Source organism: Macrosteles quadrilineatus, unplaced genomic scaffold (assembly GCF_028750875.1).
Source record: "Macrosteles quadrilineatus isolate MER2022 unplaced genomic scaffold, UCM_ALF_1.0 Scaffold_3__2_contigs__length_128488019, whole genome shotgun sequence".
Classification (NCBI taxonomy): domain Eukaryota; kingdom Metazoa; phylum Arthropoda; class Insecta; order Hemiptera; family Cicadellidae; genus Macrosteles; species Macrosteles quadrilineatus.
The window spans coordinates 50,454,851-50,482,826 of NW_026542596.1; positions in this window are offsets into that span (position 1 = coordinate 50,454,851).

The following is a 27,976-nucleotide window of genomic DNA, read 5'->3' on the forward strand; positions in this document are numbered from 1 at the left end:
TGTCAATTGCTATATAACTTTTTGTACAGTATTAAAAAAAAACAAATCACTGATCGAATTTCACAATCGGCTGGATTTTCAATCAACGCAGGCATTACGAACAAGCGTTACGAAGTGTACGACAAAAAAAGCGAGTTCCAAATGGCGTCATTTCCTTTCGGAAGACTCAGAGTAACTACTGCGCATGCGCTAACATGCGATCGCAATGCTCCCCCAGGGAGTAGGGGAATCTTACTTTCCGAACTTACCTCGTATGCAACGCTGCGGTCTTTGTCACAAACCAAGGTTTACATTTAATATTACACATCTAGAGCTGGTGTCTTTTGGTTCACAATACCTACTCACAGACCATGAACCAGTGATGCAGCAAAGAAAAAAAAACAAGTTTAGCCAACTATTATGTGATGCCACTAATCATCATATCCACAGACCAAGTAAACTGCTTAGTCTTTTGTTTACATTCTGACTGTGGCTAAACATTCACCTAAAGTTACAGCTGTTAAATTACAGCTGTTAAAATCAGTGGCGATTCAAAGGGGGGGGGGGGGGCACAGAGGCTGAAGCCACTCACGGGAGTTTTTATATTGGACCTGGAAGTATAAATTCAAACATAAGTTAATTTTTGTCGTAAATACGTAACGGTTGTGTTTGAACATAGTTTATAGACCTTAAATGTGACGTAAAAAATAGCAAACTGTCCAGGGGACAGCTCTTAGACCCCTACTGGTGAGGAACACCCTGGTTGCCCTCCCTAACAAGGCCCCTAGAACCGCCACTGTAAATAACAATTCACATATCAATCTTAATAAAGAAAGTTTCTCAGCATACCAGATATGCTGACCTTAAGATCGAGGATCTTTGGATGGACTCTAGAAATAAATTAAACTTAGAGGGGGTAAAGCCCTAAAGGAAATTAAGAAAGTGTATATTTAAACCTAAGATGGTTATTGTTTTTTTTTTGTAAATGTATCTTTGTGTTTGTACGTTGTATGGAAAAAAATAAAGATTTCTTTATGAAAAATTACTATTTGCAATCATTAGCATTAAAATGACACCTAACTATTAAAAATCCGAGACTTACCTAAGTTTTAAATTTGATAGGCTGGAAAAGGGTTGTTACATGAAATCCCTTTTTGTTTTAAGTTTATGGATTATTTAAAACTATTAATATATAGATAGTTGTAGGCCTATGACTCTTTAGTTTGGTTTCTTAGCTACTATTTAGTGAATTGCTCATATATAGAGAATAAGCTATTACTGTCTCAGGTCTGGGTAAGACCTAGACCTGAAACAACTTTAATATTTAATTTTGATATTCCAGTGGCCAAAAACACCATCTGTTCAGACTAATATATAAATATATATATATGTGTGTGTGTGTGTTTGTGTCCGTAAGCACGATAACTCGAGTAAAAACCATCCAATTTCAATGAAATTTCATACAAACCTGTTTGGACGAGTTAGCACAGGAGCATGATCGAACTACGGGAACACAGATTTATGGGTAAAATTTGGTTTTTCTCATTTTGGACTATATAAAAATTAAATATTTTCTCTCTAAACCATTTTGAACAGCTTAAAACAGAAGAAACTTAATACATTGAGATGTTTTCGTAAGGTTATTTAAAATAGAAAAAATAAAATATTTTAAAAGAAATTCCCCTGTTATATATATATTTTTTTGTTATTCTAAGCTATTAAGTATTTTACCAAAAATTACACTTTATTATTACCCTCCTTGTATTAGCAAACCTAGGTACTCGATAAACCTAATGTTATTAAAATACATTTAAGTGAAAATCAAATAAGGCAAGTAGAAATTCGCTTAGTCGGCAGGTTTGCTGCGGTGGAGGTAATTTTTAATGAAAATTGGTATTTACTGAATGTTTGAGATAAAAGAGTCCCATATAAAAAAAAAAACAACTTTCATTCGATGTAAAACTTGAAAATGGGGACTCTCTAAAGGTTATTTTAAAGTTAATATTCATAAAAACAAGCTACCAAATAAAAATTTACAAGACATTATTGCATTTAAATCCAAGTTCAATACCACTTAGAATGTAAAGATAGGCCACACTTTAAGTTTTAAGATTGGTTTCAACTAACTTAAAGCATAGCAGAATCCATGACTACAAGTTCTGTATTGAGTACTGAATTCTTCAGGTATTAGTTAGTGACTTGTAGCTCAAGTAACAGTCTAATGAACACCAACAAGCTGTAGAAATTATGCAGGAATGCCATCAGGGCTAGGTGCTCTTCCATTTCTAAGGAATGGGACAGCGGAGGAAAGTCCCTCTTCCCGAAAGGCTGGTAACGCGCCCTAATCTCCAAATTCCCTCGCTGGTAGAGGTGGATGCTTTGGAAATAACGCTTCAATGACAGTAGCAACGGTGACAGGTTCCATGACTGTAGTTGGTGATCAAGTCCCTATCATTTGGGTTACAATCTTGTAGCCCATCACTCAAGAATTGTTCTGGATGTCCTGACAGTTGCTTCCAGCACCTGACGTTACTCCAGTTGATAGCACTATATGGGGATCTTGAATTGCGGCCTTGAGCTCTGCCGATCTAGCTTCAGGCCAGTTTCTGGCATGGTGCGCTGCTCGTTGGAGCTCAAGGTATATTCTCCAGGGTTCTACAATCTTGGGTTTCCACCAGTTAACTGGCTTCTTTCTGCGGTGGCAAAAATCCTAGGCATGGAACGATCAAATGCCGGAGATGGTGGAACGCATTGTCAACGTAGCTTGAAATTAGGCACTTCCAATGTCCCCAACAGGCTAATTTTTTATGTAACCCTGAAATGTGCCCTGGCAAAGACAACTGAGATACATTGAGATGGATGAACTGAGCTGGCATATTGTGTATTTGCCCAGCTCAGGAAAGTTCAGGAATATCCTTGAAGAAAATTGCCAGATAAGTCGCTTGCAGGGTAGTCCTCAGAGACTCTCCTATCAGTGACCGGTGGGCTAGGGCTTCAGATGCCAGAGAGATGTCAGGGACCATCTTTCCATGCCGGGGGTGACGGATGTTGGAAACGTCACCTGTGTTTAGGATATAGAGAGCTAGCCTGGCTGCCCTCTCTAAAACATACCGCCTTCCTGTGTTTGTTTCACATTCCACCACACTAGCATTAAAATCCCTCCAAACAGTCACCTCACCATCGATGTTTAGGATCTCGTCCTCTAGAGAGTCGAACATTTGACAGTACTCTCCAATTGTGTGAGAAGTTGTAGGAGGGAAAAAAATACTTGATATTTAGAAAATATTTACTCCTTCATAGTAATTTTGCATTTAAAACTATTATGATAATGACTTAAAATATGGATCTAAATATGAAGTTTTAAAACTTTAAAACATTTGTTTTATCACTCGCACAACAAAATCAGCAGTTTCTGCTGGTTCAAAATAGTGTTTTCTATTCCACCTCGCCACACAAGTTTTAAATTCTCATGTATTGTGATATGATTGTAATTCTTCTTATGGGTCATGTGAGAGACGTTCTTACACACTGCTGTACATTACAGCAATGAATCATCACAAATAATAATTGTTGGAGATTTTATTTATTAGATTGACAAACCTATATTGCTTAGCATTTTCTAGCAATATTGCTGGTTTTAGTAATAAACTGAAATACATTCTTTGATTATACATCACGGAATTTGGAAAGATTTACCCGTTTTTTAGTGGATTTTCTCAAACCTGTCTTATGACCTTGGACCAAAGTTTCCATGCATAAACCATCTCCCTGATTCCTGGTCCTAGCTGCTTTAATGACACAAGCCCAAAGTGCAGTAAAGAAACTGCTTTGGTGAAAAAGTATTGTCATACTGTAGATTTAACATACTCCCTTAGGGAGTTTGTTTCATCTATAGTATTATGGATTTGATAAGTGCCTTAATTAAGTTAAAACTTCTTGAGCAGCTGATCAACTGATATGAATGTGGTTGATCTACTGTTAAATAACATATTTGTATGTATGAAATTGTCTTCGTCCATTCTCATACGCGACTTCGGAGCGTACTCCTAGTTTTAAGAGTAATATTAAGTAATAATATTTACGAAACTTTTCTATCAATTGATAAACCTACCTGTATAAAAAATTTACTTTTGCAGTTGTAATAAATTATCATTATACCACTCTGGCAAAATAATATGCTTCTTTATATAAAATACTAAGTAAGAGCACAGTTAGTCTTATAGCATTTGACTAGCACATCTAACTTTGAATGTGGTTACATCAACTCGGAATATTAATCCACGTTAGAAGAGACATTATAATTTCTCAACTCTTGCTTGTTTGTGTTACGCAACTCAATAAATGTTTCGAGATGTACCTCAAACTTATGCAGCTTCCTTTACACTGATCTACATAAGTTTTTAATTCATATATTATATTTTTAGTAGTGACTTCATACTAACAAAAGTTATTAGGAGGGAAAACTTGTAAGCGTTTGTAAACTACCTTGCTGATAGTTTTAATTAAGTTTTTAATCATGTTTTAAACCAGCATATCTTGCATGTAGTAAGCAAATCTTTCTTTATTCACTTACTTTGATATACAGTGAGATTGTAAGTAGGCATAAAAACATGTCAATTTTAACATTGGTTCCCCTTAAACCTAGGTATTGTTATCAGGGCTTAACATCGTGAACATAACGCTCTATGAATAGGTTATTCAAAATTCTTTTTTGTCAACCTATTTTAACCTATTTTTATTTGTAGTTTGCTGTGGAGGGCTTTTATTTAGTCAAACATTCGCTTGTTTACTAACAAACATTATTAAATTTGGAATAAAATAAGTTAAGGTTTTAACTACAGTATCTAAAAGGCAAGATTTTGCTTTATATTCATTACTAATATTTTCACTTTAGTATTCTGAAAACGCTAATACTAAAAGTATTTGTTTATTAATTTTAATGTTTTATACTGTAGGCCTAACAACTTTACATGAAAAATTATTATGAATATACATAATGAAATTAAACATATTATTAAAAATTGCCATATATAATTGAAAGGTACATAACAATTTCCAATAGCAAGGTACCGGTAACTTAACTATTTATATCAGGATGACGGTTATCTCCTGATAGGTTAGTTTTAATTGATTTATTTACCTCCTAATCGAAATATAAATTACACAAACTATTAGGTAAAGCACTGTGTTCAAATGTTTATTACTCCTTACGGAAAATCTGCTTAAAATTTTATGGTGCTTTGAAGACCCTTGCATGGTCTTAACTTTTATAATCATCCCAGGTTAACCAGATACAATCAACATCTAAGTCGTTGTATGCATTTAGTGTCATTTTAATCAGGTTCATTCTTTCAATTTTATATTAAAACATGATAAACATATAAAATATAAACATTCCACAATTTAATTTAACCTAAACAAAAATGCATTGACATTTTATTTTGAAATACGTATCTAAATACACTTTCCATGCTTACTCACAAGAACAAGTACATGTTTTTATTTTCAATTTACCTGATTATATAGGCATACTGTATAAAATACTCGTGATAAACAATAATTGGCTCATTTAAAATAGTATATTTTGTTATAAAAAATAAATGTGACAAATAACTGAGGTCAGTGAGTTTCACCCTCGAAAATCTTACTCTAGTGGTGAAACAAAAGACCAAGTGGCGTCAGTGTACTTCACTCAACAACTGGCTTGCAATTATCTTATTCAACTACCTTCATTTGCCTACACAACGTTACTGTTCAGAAAATACGAAAACGGACGTATATTTATTGTGGCTTAACGTAGAATGGATTATATATTTCAAATGTATGTTTTCGTGTTGTTAATAATTTCAATAAATTTTTTTCATACTTGTTGTATATTATCACTATTATAAGATATGGTATCAATATTATCCAAATCACACGATTCTTTCCATATCTGACGTCCTACATGATTACACTATGAAAAGTCAAAAAATGCACAAAAATTCTGATGGATTTAATGATTTGAAAATACATTTTTTTTTATTTAAATAATACGTTCGTGTAATAGAAAGTTAAATAGAAGGTACAGTAACAACAATAGGGAAATATTTTACTCTTGGGTCTTATTTTCTTTTTAGTAGATATGTAATGTAAATTAAAACACAAAAACACCTGTTATACGTTTTTAAGACTGCTAGTGCATTGTAGTAATAGTTCTTAAGACATTTTACAGCCAGAATAAAATAAAATACACATGAATTTGGTATTTAGATCTCCAGGTTAAAAATGATTCTCCACAAATATCAATGGTATCATAAACAAACATTAACTCTAAGTGTATATGTGTTTGTAATAATACGCAAAACATATTACTGAAGCAAAACAGATTTTTGTCACACAATTATATATTAATAAATGATAGGTTATATTTTTCCAAAAAAGGTATACATTAAAAATAGGGTTATGAATAACAATAGACCTTACAGACAAGATAGCTCATACAAAATCTTTATAGGTTATGAAGACTAAAAGCAGGTATTGTAAGTGAAGAAATGCGATATTCTAATAACTCCGCATAACTGGTTTACTACTGAGTCTGTGAATTGCCTCCAAGTTTAGTACCTGCTGGCTTTTATTGAATATGGTTATTAAGGTCGTTGTTTTAATTTTCTTAAAATAACTATCTACTCCTTTTTAAAAATTAATCTTAATCTAGGCTAAATCCAACAATTTTCCGAGTAGATTAATAACATATTATTTTGGTTCTCACATTTGTTACATGAGTTATGATTATTGGTTTAATCCTAATTATAGTTTCAGTTGACCAACATATAAAATACCAATATAAAGCGATGATTGAAATAAATATGAACCTTTTAGGTTATCTTGAAATCAAGTTTATGATAGTAAAGATTTAATAATAGAAAATCGTTTCCATAACATTTAAGTTAATTAATCATACAGTAGACTTACACTATACCACTGATATTTCAATTGTAGGCCTATTTACTAATTCGACGTAATAGTGTTCGTTTAAAATGTTTTTTATGTTAAATGTTCATATTTTACCTCAAAGTGTGTTTGTAAATGATAAATAATTTAATTAAAAATAAATTTATCAAATCAATTTCTTCCGCAGACAAAAAAAAACATTGCCAGATGATAGTATTTGAACTGTTGGACCCACATTAAGAGATTTATTTAAGGTCCTTCCCTGCAGTATAAAAACAAGCACTCACCTCAAGTGCACTTGCATGCTCTCAAATACCCGCTAATCAACTGCAGTGTATTGTATTGAAAATTGCCTCGCAAAAAAGTTTTATCTGTGGGCTCTGGAAGATTGGTTTAACTAATCAGGTCTTAACCAATTTTAACCAATTTTAACCAACGCTATTAACCAGGATTTGGCAGCAAGCTTTGATTATTTTATGGGAAATATTAATATTTACGAAACTTATCAATTAATAGGCCTACCTATACACGCGATTTACTTTGAGGTGACAGAGTTATAGTTATTACAGTTGCAATATTAATAATTATACCACCAAGGCAAAATAAGATGCTTTTGTATTTAAAATACCAAGTAAGAGCCCAGTAAGTCTTATAGCATTAGACTACACATCTAACTTTGAATGTGGTTACATCAACTCGGAATATTAATCCACGTTAGAAGAGACATTATAATTTCACAACTCTTGCTTGTTTGTGTTACGCAACTCAATAAATGTTTCGAGATGTACCTCAAACTTATGCAGCTTCCTTTACTCTGATCTACACAAGTTTTTGATTCATATATAATATTTTCAGTAGCAGTTTGATACTAACAAAGGTTATAGTAGAAGGAAAGACTCCTAAACGTGTAAACTGACATGATGATATTTTTAATTCGGTATGGTTATTAATAATGTTTTAAACTAGCATATCTTGCATTTAGTGAGCTAATCTTTCTTTATACACTTACTTTGATATACAGTGAGATTGTAAATAGGCATAAAAACATGTCAATTTTAACATTGGTTCCCCTTAAACCTAGGTATTGTTAAAACATCGTAAACATAACGCTCTATAAATAGGATATTCAAAATTCTTATTTGTCAACCTATTGTAACCTATTCTTATTTGTAGTTTGCTGTGGAGGGGTTTTATTTAGTCAAACATTAGCTTGTTTACTAACAAAAATGATTAAAATTTGAATAGGATAAGTTAAGGCTTTAACTACAATATCTAAAAGGAAAGATTTTACCTTATATCCATTACTAATGTATTCACTTTAGTAGTCTAAAAACGTTTATACTTAAAGTATTTCTTTAAAAATGTTCATGTTTTATAATAAAGGTCTAACAATTTTACATGAATAGAAAATTTGTTATGACGATACATAGTAAAATAAAACCTGTTATAAACTGTTGCCACACATAAAACAATTTGTTATTCATAACATTTTCCAATACCAAGGTAACTTAACTATGTATATCAGGATGACGGTAATCTCCTGTTAGGTTAATTTGAATTGATTCATTTACCTCCTGAACGAAATATAAATTACACAACCTATAAGATGAGGTAAAGCACTTTGTTCAAATGTGTATTACTCTTTACGGGAAATCTGCTTAAAATGTTATGGTGCTTTGAAGAGCCTTGCATAGTCTTAGATGTTATAATCATCCCTGGTTAGATACAATCAACATCTAAGTATTTGTATGCACTTAGTGTTATTTCAATCAGGTTCATTCTTTCCATTTTTATATTAAAACAAAATAATTATAAAAAATATAAAAAATGATTATTCCACAATTTAAACCCAAAACAAAAATGCATTGGAATTTTATTTAGTACACATACGTATCTAATTATGCTTACCATGCTTATTCACAAGTACAAATAAATGTTTTATTTGCCCCAATCATAAAGGCATACTGTATAAAATACTCGTGATTGGCTCATTTAGAATAATATATGTATATACTTTTTTTTTAAGTTACAAATAACTGAGGTCAGTGAGTTTCACCCTCCAAAATCTTACTCTATGGTGAAACAAAAGACCAAGTGGCGTCAGTGTACTTCACTTAACAACTGGCTTGCAATTATCTTATTCAACTACCTTCATTTGCCTACACAACGTTACTGTTCAGAAAATACGGAAACACACTTATATTTTATGTGGCTTAAAGTAGGATGGATTATATATTTCAAATTTATTTTTTCGTGCTGTTAATAATTTCAATAAACTTTTTTCATACTTGTTTTATATTACCGCTATTTAAGTATTATAAGATATAGTATTATTATCATCCAAATCAAAACTATTCTTTCCATATCTGACGTCCTACATAATTAGACCCTGAAAAGTTAAAAAAAATCACATAAATTTTCATAGATTTAATGTTTTGAAAATATATATTTTTTTCTTTCAATAATAAGTTTGTGGAATTGAATGTTAAATAGATTGTACAGTAACAACAATAGGGAAAAATTTTACTCTTGGGGCTTATTTTCTTTTTAGTAGATATGTAATGTAAACAAAAACACAAAACACCTGTTATACGTTTTAAGACTGCTAGTGCATTGTAGTAATAGTTGTTAAGACATTTTACAGTCAGAATAAAATTAAAATACACATATATTTGGTATTAAGATCTCCAGGTAAAACTGATTCTCCACAAATATCCATGATCTCATAAACAAACATTAGCTATAAGTGTATATGTGTTTGTAATAATACGCAAAACATATTACGGAAGCAAAATAGAATTTTGGCACACAATTATATTTTAGTAAATGATAGACTAAGTTTTTTTTAAAAAAAAGGGTAGCCTATACATTAAAAATAGGGTTACGAATAACAATAGACCTTACAGACAAGATAGCTCATAAAAAATCTTTATAGTTTATGAAGACTAAAAGCAGGTATTGTAAGTGAAGAAATGCGATATTCAAATAACTCCGCATAACTGGTTTACTACTGAGTCTGTGAATTGCCTCCAAGTTTAGTACCTGCTGGCTTTTATTGAATATGGTTATTAAGACCGTCGTTTTAATTTTCTTAAAATACCTATCTACACCTTTTTAAATATTTATCTTTAATCTAGGTCATTTCCAAACATTTTCCGATTAGATTAATAATATATTATTTTGGTTCGCACATTTGTTACATGGTTTCGTTTAATTCTAATAATTGTGATGACCAACATATAAAATACCAATATGAAGCGATGATTGAAATAAATATGAATCTTTTAGGTTATCTTGAAATCGAGTTTATGATAGTAAAAATTTAATTATAGAAAATCGTTTCCATAACATTTAAGTTAATTAATCATACAGTAGTCCTACACTATACCACTGATATTTCAATTGTAGGCCTATTTACTAATTCGACATAATAGTGTTCGTTTAAAATGTTTTTTTTTACGTTAAATGTTCATATTATACGTCAAATTGTGTTTTTAAATTATAAATAATTAAATAAAAACTAAATAACTCAAAGGAATTCCTACTGCAGAAAAAAACATTGCCAGATAATAGTATTTGAACTGTTGAACCCAAATTAAGAGATTTATTTAAGGCCCTTCCCTGCAGTACAAAAACAAGCACTTATCTCAAGTGTACTTGCATGCTCTCAAATACCCAATAATCAACTGCGCTGTATTGTATTGAAAATTGCCTCGCAAAAAAGTTTTTTCTGTGGGCTCTGGAAGATTGTTTTAACTAATAAGGTCTTAATTTTTTCTTGTAAATAATTAGTTTTAGACAATATATACTACGTTGTTTGTCTAACCTATGTAGAAAGTTAGGAAGTGATTTAAGCTGAAGGCAAATGCGAGATTATTATCAAAGAGGTTGGTGCTCGTCTTCAAATTCTAAGGTCACTGGTTTGATTCCAACCGAGAATGTTTCTGGCCCATCTGTCATTGACCTATAGTTTAACAAAAGGTTCATGCTTGTAAGTAATTAGACCACAGTTTAGCCGGGTTTTTCTTTGCAACGAAACCTTACAAAATGCCAAAGCACGAATAGAGTGACTAAACATTCCAATATCATAAAAAAACATTCTAAAAATTGACTAAACATTCTTAAAAGAATTATTTGGTATTACAGCTTAGCATTGTTGTATATTTTTGACTTATGCTATTAAGTTTCCATCACTTACGCTTACCTAACTGTCACGCTATCATTTATGTGAGAAAAACACTAGAATAATATACACTTTTATAATATACTAACCTTTATGTTTATGTTTATATTATATACTAACATATATGTTCTATATGTCAACACATTTGTTACTATTTTCAATAAAGTCTTTTGTAAATTTTTATCACCCCTTGAAACATTCCTGACCAAAATGTAAATCTTTCACATTTGCAAAACGTTTATACATTTTAAGTAACAGTTTCATATTCAATAAAGGGAAAGGTTTTGTTCCATGACAAAACTTCGAGTAAGGCAGATTTTTGTTGCATTCAACTGTGTTTGTGACAGAATCAGACAGCTTTCCCTAATAAATTGGCCTTAACAATACCAAACACAAAATATCGGTACCTGGCGTGGAACCGGCAATTCAGGTTTATATTTCCCACAACACAACAGCAGTATTCTTTGCAACAGTATGATAAAAAGAGACGCAGTAGGCTTTTTTTAGTAGTGATGTGCTTTGGAAGAATAAATTAAATGAATTCCTAAATGGACATTCGTAAATGAGCTTTATAATTAATATTTTAATACTGTATTAATTGTGTCGGTTGGCTTCATAACATCGTGAGGGTAAACACTTGGTATAAATACATATTTTGGTCAATTTACAGTGCATAAGTATATCGTATATAATTTTGTTTATCTTTGTGTTTGACACTACTATGTAAAATTAAATAAAATATATTTGCATATGTTGTATTTATATAGACTGGACCAGAGATATTATTTTATTTTAACAAAAAATAAAACTAGTTTTTGTACTAAAATGTATTTATGGAAAACTGCATCAAATTAAAGCAACTAGGTGCCCACACACATAGTTGGTGATCAATTAGCCCTCAAATGTTATACATACATATTATACAAGCAAACGAATGATATTGATCTGGTTAATTGTTAACGAACATTGAAATACCGCAAATGTCTTTTTTATTTAACTGTACAACTCGCTTTATTTGGACAAGAGCAATAATTGTATTTAAACAAGAGATAAACCCTTTTTTCTAAGAAAATTTTACTAATGGAAAGCTGCTACGAATTAATGCAAATAGGTTTTGACACTAAATACTCACACAGGGTTAGTGATTTACTTACCCCCACATGTTTTACACACAAGCACACTTATTATATTAATCTTTTTTTAGTCATGGAACCTTGAAATATAAAGAGAATATTTTAGTTGTTTAAATTGTACAATTCACATTGTTTTGTGTCATCCTATCATATACAGTACGATTACATTAGATTGTTTTGCCTTAAGGTAAATTTGGTTATATTACACGATTTATAAATATAGGGACTATAAACTATATCCACTATGCAATTATATAACTATCTTGCTACTATGCTATTGCTTTAATCAACTTCCTTCACAAATTTTTATGTTTTATAAGTTATATCTTGAAGTCAATTCATGGTGGTACCAAGCTGGCGCATAGTGAGGAGTAGTTGAAAGTGGTATAACATTGGCAATACAGTGGTTCATACCATTGCACGTGATTTAAAAATCTTCTTTAGTTCCCAAAGAGATTAATGGATCTTCTAAGTAGACTTTGATGGATGATTATGTAATGGGGAAACATTTCTCTTTGGTAGAAACACTAATAAAAATCTTAAGTATTAAGATATAAACAGTATATTAGTAATACTACTGTCATTAATCGCCGTATTCTGTTAAATACACCTTTATACCCACACCTAACTAAAGCAAAACCTAATTTTAAACAATATAATTTTTACCTCCCCAACTAGTGTCACATAAAGGGGGAACATAATTTGTACAGCAGAACAAATCGTTATAATCGATACAATTTAAAAATAAATACTAAAACTATCAAATTCAATGCTTACAGGTAAGCCGTATTTTATTAAATACAAAACATTTACTGCAGAGAGTTCAAAGTGTGCGGGAACACAAACAAACTTAAATTAATCTATAGAGCTGAGATGCTCATCTTAACTTCCCAGCAGGAGACTGTCGTCGTATAAAAGTTTGCAGCTCCGTAATTCCTCGACTGGGGTCTCTCGAAATTGTTGAGTTTAATTCTATGAAGGCATTTAATTATAATTGTAAATCCTAAATCGTTAATTATATAACTATGTAGCAGTAATTAATATTTTGAGAGATTTTAAAAATGTTGTAGTGATTGATGACGTAGTGAACGTTATATCTAAATAAGTGAGAAACCCATCTAAATGATAAGAGTGAAGTCAACAATATTTTTTTATTAGCGTTCCTACTAAAGAGCAATGTTTCCCCATTACATAATCATTCGTCAAAGTCTACTTAGAAGATCAATTAATTACTATGGGGAACTTAAGAGGATTTTTAAATCACGTGCAATGTTCCTATCATTAAAACTACGCATCATGTATAATAGTTATGCTAAACTATTGTATTATAAGGAAGGATCCTGGTGAGATGTGGTTGAAAAAGTGTCACAGTGTGTGCTAGTGTCTACCATTATTATGTATACTTAATTTTTTTATTCTTAGATATTTAAAGAGGCACAAAATATGCAATAGCATACAATAATTTGTCATATGATTTTCACTTAGTAAAAATGACCTCTTATTCGTGATAAATCAGAAATTTATACCAGTTTAATCTTCCGTTAGCACTTTTTAACTAGGTAAATTAAACAAAATGGCAACAACCGTAACATGGGCATGGAATGCATAATTATATGTAAAAACACTTGTTAAAACAGATTTAGCTTAATGATTCTATTTATCAGCAAACATTACAAGAAGACTTATGACAATTAGTCTGAGGTAGATAACTTTGGATGAGGTTTCGTCAACTCCGAATGTAAATCCACGTTACAAGAGACATTATAATTTCTCAACTCTTACTTGTCATCTTTCAAATGTCAATACATTTACAGCACGTCATAACACACAAGAACACGAAAAACTTTTAAATTCTAAAATGAGATTGACTAACTAAATAATTGTTGAGGTTAAATAAAATATTTAAATTTTAGAGCAGCCAAAAGTGTTACCAATTTTGAAAATAATTACAATATTTTACAGTTTTATTTATTTGTTGCAATTTTCAAATATTCTTAAATGCAATGTGTAAATTTTGCTTATACTGGATGTCGTTTTGGTACGCTTGTAAGTTAAGAGGTTTACATTTACAAATTCCAATAAAAAATTTCAAAAATGTGTACTAAAAATGCTTTAGTAAATTTAAATGGTCCTTTTCAAGGATAAACTTGTTTCTGTACAAAGCTCAGGGCAACTTACCAGATCATGTACAGTATTAGCTCATTAATGCAGCGGACTTGTTCCTTTGGCCTCTTATATACTTCTATCTCGATCTCAAACATCAACATGGGAAATAACTCTAATTATACCTAGGCAGTTAATTATTCTACGGATATAATTTCTTTTTTACAAATAATATAACCTAGGTATATATATATTTTAAAAATCCTGTATTATAAGTTATAAGGACTTATCACAGCTTTACAGCCTTTTGGTATTTTGTTTTGCTGACAATTCTAACATTTAAATTATTAACACCATATTTAGCCATAAAATTTTTCTATTAGTAAACTGTTGCAATTGTTTAAGGTACAGCGATAAACTATACATTACTTTCTTCAATAATAATTAACATATAACTTTATATCTAGGCCTCTACAAATGTAGTCGGAGACTAATCTGACTTGAAATTGTTTTTATACGAGAGTAAAATTTATTTTATTAGTATTTTACGTTATCAAACCAATTTCTTAATTTACATTAGCTGTTTTTATGTATACATCTAAAATCTAATTTTTTCTAATGATTTTGTAATTATGGTTTAAGTTTACATAGCATATTGTTTCTCTAAAAGTTAAGCTGCACAATGATTGTTGCTGGTTATCAACAAGACTGCAGTAAGATCAATAAAAGCTTTCTTGATGTTGACTAACTCTTTTATCACTGAACGACCAAATTGTAGTTGAGCATAGCTACATAATGACAGTAAACTATGCTTTGAATATAAAATATCGTACTGTTTATACTTCTCTATTTACCCTCTACTTTGCTAGAAAATCACATTTAAATCACTCTAAAATACGTTAAAATATTTTCAGTTAACTAGTTTTATCCAGGTTAACATCTTGATAGATGAAGTAGAAGTGTTGTATAATTTTTATAACCTCATGCGGAGAAAAATCTACAAATTTTATGACACCTTTAAAAGCCTTGTATTACACTTAGAACAAGTACACTTAACAATTTCCAATTAAAACCATCAAGATGTTATGATCATTTAATACGGCTATATACTTTCCCAAACATTTTTCATAGTATACACAAATAATAATTGCGTAAAAATTATGTTCTATTTAATTTATTGTTGTATCAAACCTATATTTTTAGTTGTGTTTATTTAGTGCAATATTTAGTTGACAGATAGTTAATTAAAATATAGTGGCTTTGGACTGTCATCTGCTACAATGATATGATTCAAGTTTATATTTATGTATCAAGATGACCGGAGAATCAGTGATAATCCGAAATATGGTCAACAAATAACTTGTTGCATTAATATTTGTATTAACACTTTGGGGGAATAACTTGTAGAGTTCTTGGACTTAATGACTGTAGAGAATTGTTTTTATCGTTGTTAAACCGATTCCTACAATATTTTAGTAATCTTATTTACCTTAGTTTTGTCTTCAAAGTTGTTATTTTGATTGTAAAACACAATTGTTAAAAAATACAGCTACAACAGCCATATCTTTTAAAGTATCCCTAATGTTCAAATACAATATTTGTTTCATATCAGTGCTTATTTAAGGTCAGTTAAAAGTGGTATAGCATTAGCAATACAGTAGTCCCACTTTAGCATGACTTCGCGCCCCTTGTGCTTTTTTTTCTAGAATTTGTTTTTTTTAAGATCCAGTGTTGTGTTCTAATAACCTTTCTTTATAATGGGTTATAATATGAATTGCAATCTCATAGCTAATTCTTCAGTAGAATGTTTGACCACAGTCTTATTGTTAAAAGTGTCAGACGAAAAAGTTTGTGATGATTAATTTTAAATAGGCTTCATATTTGGCAATATTGCAACCTGATGTAGTAAAATCTAGTCTTCATAGTGCAGATAAAGATCTTTAGGAAGTAAGAGAGAGTTATTGTATGATTATTTTTACCTTGGAATTAAGTTTTACCCTATTAAAATGCGCAAGAGTCGAGTCGTATTAAATAATTCATTTGTTTGCTGACCTAAATAGGTGCAAGGTATTCTGGTTCATCATCAGTCGTAGCTTAAGTCACACGAAAGTCACATTTAGGCACGCAAGTCTTCATTTATCTGATGGCAAGGCAATGGAAGGAGCTCTATTAAAATGTAGTTTTGTTTTTGCTATTATAAATGACTTTAGCCAATAACACTGAAACTTTTAATCTGCCGATCGGTTATAAAATGGTCCAAGCATATTTTGTTGTCTAAATTAAAATGTTCAAGCCTTGTACTCACTTGGAGACCTGGTTTAACTTCACTATACAAAAATAAACATTGCTATTAAAAAGAAAAATGATTTTAAAAAACTACGAAAGAACATGTAAGGAAAAACTGAAGATCTTAAATACATTTTGTAAATTCTAAGACAAGCTGTGAGTTGTAAGTAGTGTAATAATATGAAGTTTAATCGACCCTTTTTGATAAAACGTAATTCCATAAAAAAACAACTAATCCATTAATTTAGCCAAAATTGTTATTGGACTTTTACTTCAACTACTCCTCCACAAAACAGAATACAAACACTTAACTCAAGTGCTATTGCATGCTCTAAACTCCTAGCCTACTAATCAACTGGCGTCTATTGTATTGAGGATTATTCTTCAAAAGGTCCTTTCCTTGCAGTAAATGCTGCAAAACACTAATAACCATATACTCCTCCTATAATATACCAACCATATTAATGGCTATATTAATCAATAATTAGGCATATCATTGATTTGACATGGAACTAAGCAATATAAGTCTTGAAAAGTAATTAAGCTTCAGATACACTCTACTCACAACTTATTTAACTTACTGCATATTTTGCTGTACCACAATAACAATAAATTAATGTTTTCATTATTTTGAAGAAAAAAAAAACAACAAAACACTAAGCATGTTGATGGATACGGTTTTTCAATAAACGTTATAAATTAAAACGGATTTGAGTGTAGGATGAGTGGCACGATCTTGTAGTCTTGTTAGTGACTAAGGCCGACTTATTCCCTGAACAAAGCTGTTAATTAATAGGCCATACAGCCAATGGTGACTAAGGGGCCTATAGTTTATATTTAAATCCGAACCAAATTTTTGTCCTTGTAATTAACAAATTGGTATAATTATTAGGATAGTACTGCGGAGAAAGGCAATACTCACTAGAGCGGAATTTAATCAACACCAGGGAGTATAGCATCCACAAAGTATGCCTATAAATGTCCACATTTCGTGACCTTCTAGTAGCTGGATTACAGGACGACACCACAATCACAGTATTAATACACTCAACATTCATTAATGTTTTTCAACTTCTTACAGCTTAAAAAAACTCTTCTTTGTGTATAGACAACATAAGAAAATATAAAAATCATTACTCCAAATTTTAAGTAAAGGCGTTCATGGTTCAACATTTAAGAAACCAAAGACTTTTCTGCATGTAACTTTATAAAGTTTTAACGTAGCAAGACATAACAAACATTCAATTTTCTCGGTGAACTATATTTATTGTTTTTCTGATGTGAACAATGGAATTTAAAATTCCAAGCAACACGGAGGTAAAAAAAGAAGTTTAAAGCAACAGGTGACATCCAGTGTTTCTCAGAGATTAAGGACCTGATTTTTTATTCGACCTACTTAGATCCTTAGGCTTCTGAAATCCCTCAGTACGTTTTTGTTGGTACATTTAGAACACTTATATAAGAAAAAAACTCATAATACCACTAATTTCTTATGGGGTTACCAGTAACGTGAAGAAAGTTTTACTCCTTCACAAAATGTTATTTGTTACATAATTTCAACGCATTGGACATAGCTATGTAAAACTTAATGTAATACTACTATTCCTAAATTAATGTTCCAGACGGTTGGAAAGTTTAAAATGTATACAATTGTAAATATTTTAATGAGAGTACCCTTTAAGATATATTTGGTTCAGATAAAGTTAGGAGCAATAAGTAAATAAGAAAAACTTGTTTCAAAAAATTTCTAATAATCTATTGATTTATATTTATCTTTTATTACATCTATTCTTCAATAACAACTAAACCAAAATGTCGAATACTGTAGCTTTGAAAATATTAAAAAATGTAATCAAATTTTCTTCGACCGTCTCATAAAAAAAAACCTTGTTTTATAGTTATTAGAATGGCTAGTGAATCGACAATCTAGGCCTACTCATTATCATAACTTTATTATATTTACACTTGTAACATAACCGATGAAAACAAAGACATACAGTTATTTTCACTAGACCTTCTACTGCATACGTGCGTTGTGTGTCAAGTGTCAAAACACGAGATTGTGGTTGTGACAAAGTCAGACAACCCAACTCTATAAATCCCCCATAACAATAGGAGCCAACAATATTGGTCAGTTGCGTGGTGAAGGCAGTGGATATTTACGTGTGTCATAGCGTGCTGATACCCATGTGGAACTGAATGTGTGCAAAACATTGTTTCTACCTGTTTCTGAATGTTGATCCTGCGTCCTGTAAAATATTGAATGCATTTTTTCGCAATTTCATTCATAATTTAAGGAATGAAAATGTTTCCAAATATTCAGGACTTAAATAAATTTTAATAGCACTAAGTATGTCCAACAATTATTTTAGTTTTTTTAACATTAATTTTTTTTCATCAACTTTTTAACAATTTGGGAATATACCTTTATGAAAACCGTACAAATCACTACAATTAATGAAATACACAAACCACATGGAGTACAGTAAAACTTCCTGAAAGATTTACAAGTTGAAAGTAAAAAATTGCCTAAATTAATGAAGAGGAATCGGGATCACGATTCTTAACTATTCATGTTCTAAACGTAAATAACATTGTGTTTTTGTATTTTAGTATTATTAGCTTTATTTGGAATACTTTTAGTAGTTGTGAGTTAGCTCAATGCAATCCCTCGCGTAATAAGTGGTTGGAGTGCGGGACTTCAGTTCCTGAGGTTCCGGGTTCAAATCTTGCCAAATAACCAATGGATTTAATCTAAGTGATAATGCTGCAACCCCTAGGTCTAGACTGAAGTAATTTGCAAAACAATCCCGGGCTCGTGCCTAGCGCCTTAGAGACAAAAAAATAAAAATCCCTCGCATAATTCCTAAAAAAGAAATGTATTCTGTCAACAGTTACGTAATATTTTAAACTCAAGGTTTTTATGTGTTCGAAATCTACAACTATTAGTTAAATAAACTCCTTCTTAAAGTTTATCTTCGGAATTAATGTATATTTCTTAAATAGGTAGCTGCATTAAAATATAAAGCCGGCAACCGTACATGGTTTTATGATAAAGGAAGAGTACCTTCTCTTCAAGTTTACGACCTTTGTAGAAGCTTTGTCATGTTTTACTTTTATAATTCACGACTAGGCAGATATTTCTCTTGCTATTCGACTAATTTATTTTAAAACAAAGATATTATAGTAAAAAATAAATGTCAATATTATTAAACATGTAATTTATTTCTTTTGACATTGATAACCTTTAGGATTCTGTTACTTGGTCATATTTCTGATAATATGAAATTTAAGTTAGATTTCTCTGTTCTATTACATAAACACCTCGTAGTTCAAATATAATCACACCATCTGCTGTTATTGAATATATTATTCGTTGAGATATCTTTTGTAAACAAACAGCTAAAAAAAATAATTCAGCTTGTTTGGTATTTGAAAATAGAAGTTACTGTATTTCTTTGTTTTACGTCGATCCCTATTGGTTTAATATTATATGACAAATAAGGTTGCAAGTGACTAAAATATACTTAGTTATTCTGACCCAAACTAGTTTACTACCGTCGGCTGCTGTAGGCCAGGCCTACTTTTATTCCACATAGCCTACACTCACGTTTTCAACTAAACATATTCAAATCACCCAGAACCATTCAGATGCTCTTATCTTTATTGTCTTATCAGATGTTTATAAGGTGCGTGCAGAGCTGGAAGGCGCCTTAATGCTTGCCGGAAATTGCCCTTTATAATGGCTCTTAAAGGATCCGTCAGTCACGTTCGTGTACTCCTTTCATTAATCACCAAAGCATAATGCAGAGAAATTATCTTTGAGATATTGTCTTTTGGGTCAGAGATATACAAATGTACGAGTAACCCGTGTAAATACACCTTTTGAAAACATAAACATATTTTTCATAAGGGTTGCCATTCCACAGAAAGGATGTTTTATTTCTAAGAACTCAGCTATCGTTGGGACTAAGAATCCTTATTGTAAATAAAAAAAAACTAAATATTTATTTAACTGAAAACGTTTGACAATAATAATCTAGGAGGAAACTTCCAAAAAATACTGCAAGAACAAAGGCAACACAAAATACAAAAATACAAGGTAAAGAATATATCATATATATAGTTCTTGCCACTGGGAAAATAACCCAAAGCATATCCAAAATCTGTTTATGAAAACTTTATAAGCACAGTGTGTAGTCGATTATGCTCCTGTTTAAAATATACAAAAACATAAGGATAAAAGTTGAACTCAATGTGGTGATGACCGCAATATGCTCATTAATAAAAATAAAAACAAAATTTCTTTACTTTCACACTTTGAAAATTTCTTTACTTTCACACTATAACATTTAGAAACTAAACTACGAGTAAAATCATTAATTAATCGTAATTTTTAACAAGCGTAAAATAAACAAAATAATCAATAGATTGTTAGTCAGTTTTAAACCCGCAATTTTATACAAGGAAGATAATTAAATAAATATGTTTACAGGATGAGTTAAGATTTAGCATGCAACAACAAAATTAATACAATATATAGAAACATTCCCCAAGTAGTAGCAACTAGAGCGGATTTTTAACATTTATGAAATACAAAGTTATAAAAATACATTTGTATAGCAATAATCATATTATAAACGAAAAGTACTCATATATGTTTTTCTGGTATCAGGATATTTTTGTATGTGGCGTATGTGTCGCATCCAAGTATGATCATAATGCAGGAACCAAGTAGGCTGTGAAAGGGTGCAATAGTGTCTAGGGAAGTACTCTTGTCGTAGGGTTTTAATTGTACTTCATTTCTCTGGTACTCTCGCTACTTTATTCAACATTGTGCAACTGTGGTCTGTAAAAATACATGAATGGAACGACTATTTGGGTGTGGTGCTAAACAATGTTTTCTAATTTAAATCGTGTTTTACGATGGTAATAAATGTTGAATTAGTAAAAGTAAAATTTGATTTACGTAAATAAGATACGCCAATCTTTTACATCAAGGCCTAGAATGACTAATCGCAGAAAGGCCATGAACGTAAAATGAGCGAGGATGAAAGAGAATATTTTGCCTAGTGTGGTCAACTATATTTGTTAGTATTTGTATTAAACAAGACAAATCCGTAAATAAAACACAAACTTCCTACTACACGTTTTCTTTTCAAAACTAGCTACAGATTGGTTTCCTTCTGGTCTTAGAGAATTTCCCATATAGGAAAAAATCTATTAACGTAGGTAACGTGGTATCGTAGATAAGACCCGGGACTGATTAATTCTTTTTGAGTTCCCCAGAGGACAAATAGGCCATTCGTTCAAATCTATATATACAGTGGAACCTCAATAACAAGATAACAAGCCAACCTTGATAATAAGGGTTATTCTTTAATCTTCTTGAATATAGGAATTTGGTGAATTTAGTGAATTTACCCTAATTACATGTTATTGCAAACCTCGATAAAAAGTCAACCTTGATATCAAACCTTCTGTATGTGTGTGTGTGCCTGTTAGCACGATAACTTGGGCAAAAAGTATCAGATTTAGATTAAATTTATTATAAACGTGTAAACTTACATTTATTTGAATACGTTTGTGAATATTGAGTAAAAAGTTATTTTCTCCAATTTTTTTTTATTTAATATAAATTTTGCTATTCCTTTCCAAAACATTTTGTAGAGTAAAAAAAAAACCAACTAACGATCAAGTACATTTAAGCGTTGTTAAGTGTTATATGGTTAAAGAAGAAATTCATAAAATTGTCAATTCTAAACGGCCATGTTATTTTTATAGGGAATATGTAAACATATGTAGTGTATTAATATATTTTGATCAAATTTAGAAGATTTATATATATTATACTAAGCTACTAACATACAAAATAAAAAAAACCGTATTACCATATCTGTTGTAGAAAACCTAAGTACTCTTTAAAGTAATGTTATTCTAATAGGCAGAAATTAAATTTTTAATCAGGCAAATGGAAATTTGCTTAGTCCACAGCTTTGCTGTGTTGGAGGTATTCAGTATTATACTAATTGTTTTTACTGTTATTTGAATGCAACGAGTATTATTCTGCTGACACAATAATTAATTTCATCCATGCTTAAATTGTTCAACAATTAAAATAAAACTGTTTTAACTATGAAAATATATGGCAAGAAAATACTCATGTACTTAGTGGGCAAACGGAGAAATGATTGAGATCAAGGGAAAGTAAATTATACTAAAAAACTGAAAATAATTTTCCTTTTCACGAGCCAAAATGTTTTATATACCATAATAAAATCCCCTCCTTGCTATTATATATGTCATTAAACTCAAGCTGATGTCGAAAAGAGTCTGTATTTTGAGAATCGATGTATATAACCTAACATAGGTTATATACATCGATGATTACGAAAGAGAAAGGATCAATCAAAATATTTTTTCCTTGGCAATCATATTATACTCAAATCATTTTCCTTATAATACGGTATTCCAGAAACGCAGCTGTGGCTGCACGGAACTCAGTTTTCTGCACGCGAATGTTCATTTAACTTATGTTAGTCGCACTATTAAAATGTCGTTTTGTTTTTGTGTTTGTAGACTACCAGGAAGGTTAGTTTTAAAAACATATTTTTAGTATCAAATAATAATATAATTAAAAAAAATATCGTAGCAAAATTTTGTTAAATAAACGCAGTGAAAGTGAAATTATTAATATTTTTACAACTCCAGGAGGCATTAAATTAAAAGTCACATTTACACTAGATTAATATTCACACAAATTTGCGAATTATTCGCAAAATGTACAGGAATATATTTTTTTTCCTGCTGTATTTTTTAAACTTTTACCTGCCAATTCATATATTTTTTGTTCGGATAGGGGCGATATGAAGTTTGTAGCAAGAAATAGCTTAATATTACAAAATATACAACATTACGTAATTATTATATGGTTGCTGTAATAAACAATTGTAATGTACGTAACACAACCAAAGCCAGAGCTTAAAAACAGTTTTTGCTCGTAAAAGGATGATAGTGGGTTATATTTTTATTAGGTTTTTGACAAAAGCTATCGCTAATACTTTTTAATGTCAAGAAGCATTTTACTACACCACAATTGATTGGTTGTAAATGTTTCCTTCAATGTCATAGTGCCAATTACAATGATATCAACTACGTTCGTGCCTAAAACTACCTACGTACTGTAGCCTTTATGTAATGTACAGTACAATTATCATTAGCATTATCATAAATTTAAAAAAAGGTTAGTAAAAACATAAAAGTGATTACGCTCAGCTTGTTTAATGCATATTACAACTGTAAATAATTAATAATTTTTTTTGTTATCAGTAGTACAACCGTATTAAACGTTAATCCAACCATGTTACAAGCTTAGGATAGTTAGTCTCTAGCGCGAACTTAACCGTGTTTAATGTAAATATCGTTGATATTACCTTGATGACGGCGTACTTCATATGAGTCCTTCCATTCCTAAACTCACTTATAGAATTTTTTTCGATTTTCAGGTATTGACATCACTGGATTCGATGAAAAAATCTGTATCTACTTTTAACATTAAACCTTTTGAAAACTCACTTTTTCCATTTATAATTTAATGTATAAACTTGGATATTTTTTCAAAAATAATTTCAAGATCCTTGTTATTCTATAATTTACTCATTATAACCCGCCAACCAAAATGCTCACTCAATACAATTAATTGTATCATGCCAAAACGCACTCTTTATAGGCATGCCACGACAAAACTCACTTTTTACATATTTTGGAGCTCAAACGATTGATCAGAAATCGAAAATGAATATTTCAAGTGGTTCCATAGGTAATTTTCCACCAAGGTAACCCCCATAACAATTGAAAAACATGATAATTACAATAAAATAATTTTATTTTTAAGTTTGTGTAAAGTTTACTAAACTGCAATGGGCGAGTTTTGGAATGGAACGCCTCATAATAACTGAGGGTAGCGGGTTGTATTTCTTATAAACTTCTTGGTTATGTTACTTTAGGTGTTTGAGAGTAAATGGGAGAGTTAAATTAGAACAGCAACAAATTTTACCGATGCATTACCCTATTCAATTGGTATTTATTCAACATTTAGACAATTTAGTAATATCAAGGCTACGGTAATGTCGTCTTTTGCGTATAATTTTTTTATTAATGATTAAAATATAAGTTAAGAACAGTTTATATTGGAACATTTGAAAAGATATATAGGTTTAGAATAATCATGACTATTGTTATTATTACTTTTCAATTGAGATAGGTACGTGGATTGGTGCATTTTAACCCAAATAAGAGTTAAACATAAGTGAATAAAGTAAGGTAATATGTCTTGTGTAGTTTTGTCACCGATTAAGCTGTGTCTTTGGCCTGAATTTTGTTTCAAAGCCCAATAGTCGAAGAAAGAATTAAAACCTCTATGAAAGTAATATCCACCTCCATTAAGAAATTTCTTGGTAGTAAAATGTATTTAAACAAATTTAAAAAAGATTTACTGCGGATAAAATTAATTAATAAGAAGAATGAACCATTATTACCTGTATGTTTATAAAGCCATAATTTAAGCAAACAAAAGTGCAAGATTCGAGCTGAAAAGTTACAAAGTGTAAACGGTCGGAGGAGCGTTTTCAAGCAACACAGCGGTGATCATAGAATAAGTCCCTTAAGACTTCCTTTGTTTGACGGCACAAAGTTCTACTTTTTCACTAAACAAATGGTTGTTTTCTGCCAAGTAATAATGTATTACAAAACCATTTGTCAAGTAATGTTTTTTGTAAATTAAAAACTCGAAGGAAATATGATTAAGTACACAAATTGAGTTTAAATTTGTTCATAGCTATTTGACTCAAATGAAATTATTCTTCAAATGTTTAGGAATTTGAGTAAGAGTATAATATACATTCTTTGTTATCCTAAAAACTCTCGGTATTCATTAGTAATTTTATATTCATCGACAAAAACAATAAAGAGGTTTCTTTGAAGGAAAAATATTGTAAAGTACGATGAAAGGGTAATCTTATTATAATATAAATATCATAAAACGTAAACCCCTTCGAATATACTTAAATGTTTAGTAATGAGCGCATCACTCCTTTTTATGTTGATTCTAAATTACTAAAACTATGTGACCTAAGATCAATAAACATTCTTATGATAACCTATTCAATATTAAAAACAAAATTTCCAAAATATTTTTTAAACGACTTCAAATTTGTAGCTGAAGAAAGTGTAAGAAACACACGTTCTGCTTCAGTAACTTTGCGTATGCCTCATCATAGAACGGCAGTTTATGACAGAGCGTTTGTTGTTTCTGCTTGTCGCCTTTGGAATGATCTCCCTCTAGCCATAAAAACCCTTGATAGCCGTCCCCGGTTTGTGACAGCACTAAAAAATCTGTTTTCTGGACGTATGGCCATGGTTGGTATATCCTAGGCGTGCGCTTGGTTGATCACTGACAGGTGTGCGTGTGTGTGTGCTAGTTCTTGCGAGTGTGTGTTGTGTATGTGCGTGTACGTATGAGGTGTGTGTGTGTGTGTGTGGGTGTTTATGTAAGGTGGTATGTTTTAAAAGCTTACTGTTTCTTTTTACATTAAATTGTAAATAGATTATAGTAGGCCTATTTTATTTGTATTGTACATTGTTTTGTTTTATTTGTATGTTTAGATTCGTATAAACAGGTTAAGTGTAAGAGAGGGCCATGTGGCCCTAACTTTGCCTGACTAAATAAATCATTTTCATTTCATTTCATTTACATTCATAAAAAGCTATTATACTGTTGAACGGTGTTACAAACTACCAAAAACCAGAAGCTCATACAAAATTTCATATACATAATAGGTTACAAATTGTTAAACATTTAATATGTAAAAGTTTTATGTTGAAAAGATTTAGTAAAATAGGGATTTTAAATAAAATTCTAATTTAAAATTATAATAGCTAATTAACATAATACTCTTAATTATTTACAAGTATCGATTTACTGTATATTTGTCTGAATTCATCTACAGAAATATCACTTGTTATACACGACTCTTAAACATACAACCTAACTGAAAGCCAGAACAGGACAGAGAAGGATATGATTTCCCCCTAACGGCAAATATTAAGTCAGGAGCAACAAGTTTGGAGCCGGTACTTATGTGCTTTCTCCCTTAGAACCCAGAGATTGGTTTAAGAATAAAAAAATAAAAACAATATGGCATAACAATGCAGAAATTTACTCATTATGGTATTTGCCTCTATTGTTGAAAAGTAAAATATTTAAGTTTAATTAATGGTACATTAATAACATAAAAATAAAATTATTCTTTCCAATTTGCATATAGATATTTAAAAAAGTATATCTAAAAATAATATTATATATTCAATAGTTAATGATACGCATAATATTGATTTAGAAAAACGTTTGTTTTATGAAGTAATCTGGATGCATAATTTCATGTAAATCAATTTTTTTTATGTTGTTTGGTGATGTGCCCTTAATTAAAGGGTAAACCAAAAGATTGAGGACTTTTTATACTTACTATTAAATGTCTCTAAAACGTTGACGGACTCAAAATTTCATTATTGTGATTTTTCTATATTTATATTCTTTATGAAACTGTTTTATATTGCCTGTCAACTTGCAATAAAAAAAAATAACTATTAGAAAGTAGGTTATATTTAATTTGCCAGTTTTATGGATTGCTCAATTTTGTAAACGTGCTTGAAACCAAAGTGGTCAAATATCTTTGTCTGTATACAATAACATGGAAGTAATCAACACTATAGTGGTGTCAAGGCAGTTTGATTGACGTTTGTTTGCCTATCTGCAGAGTGAACACTGATCAATACTACTAGCAGTATAGGGGCGATATAGCAGACATATTGAGAAAGTGTGATATTCAGGTAGTCATGTGTTACGCCCACATCCTACTGCATAAACGTATTGCTGTGTATAGATTTTCGTTTAAAATGCGATTAACTCATTTAAAAAATCCCTATCCACAAAAGTATTTTGAATCCTGATTTTTGTCTTATAAAAAAACCTTCTATAATAATAGTTTCCTGTATTGTTAACGTCCTACCCTTTTCCACTGAAAAGCCCGTTACAACTAAGACATTTTCAAAACAGCAAATAAGCTGTTCCCTTTTTTCCCAACTATTATTAGCTTTTCAGACATAACAATAAAAAACACAAACAGCATTAAACACACAAAAAATCTAATAGAATACGTCGTCCACGACTATTTGATATATGTATTATATATCTCTAGCACTGCAAATGCAAATAAAATATATATCATAGAAAACAAAAATTTTCTCGAATAAAAACATTTGACATTCATTAATTAACTAAAACCAAACACTAAAGCTGTTT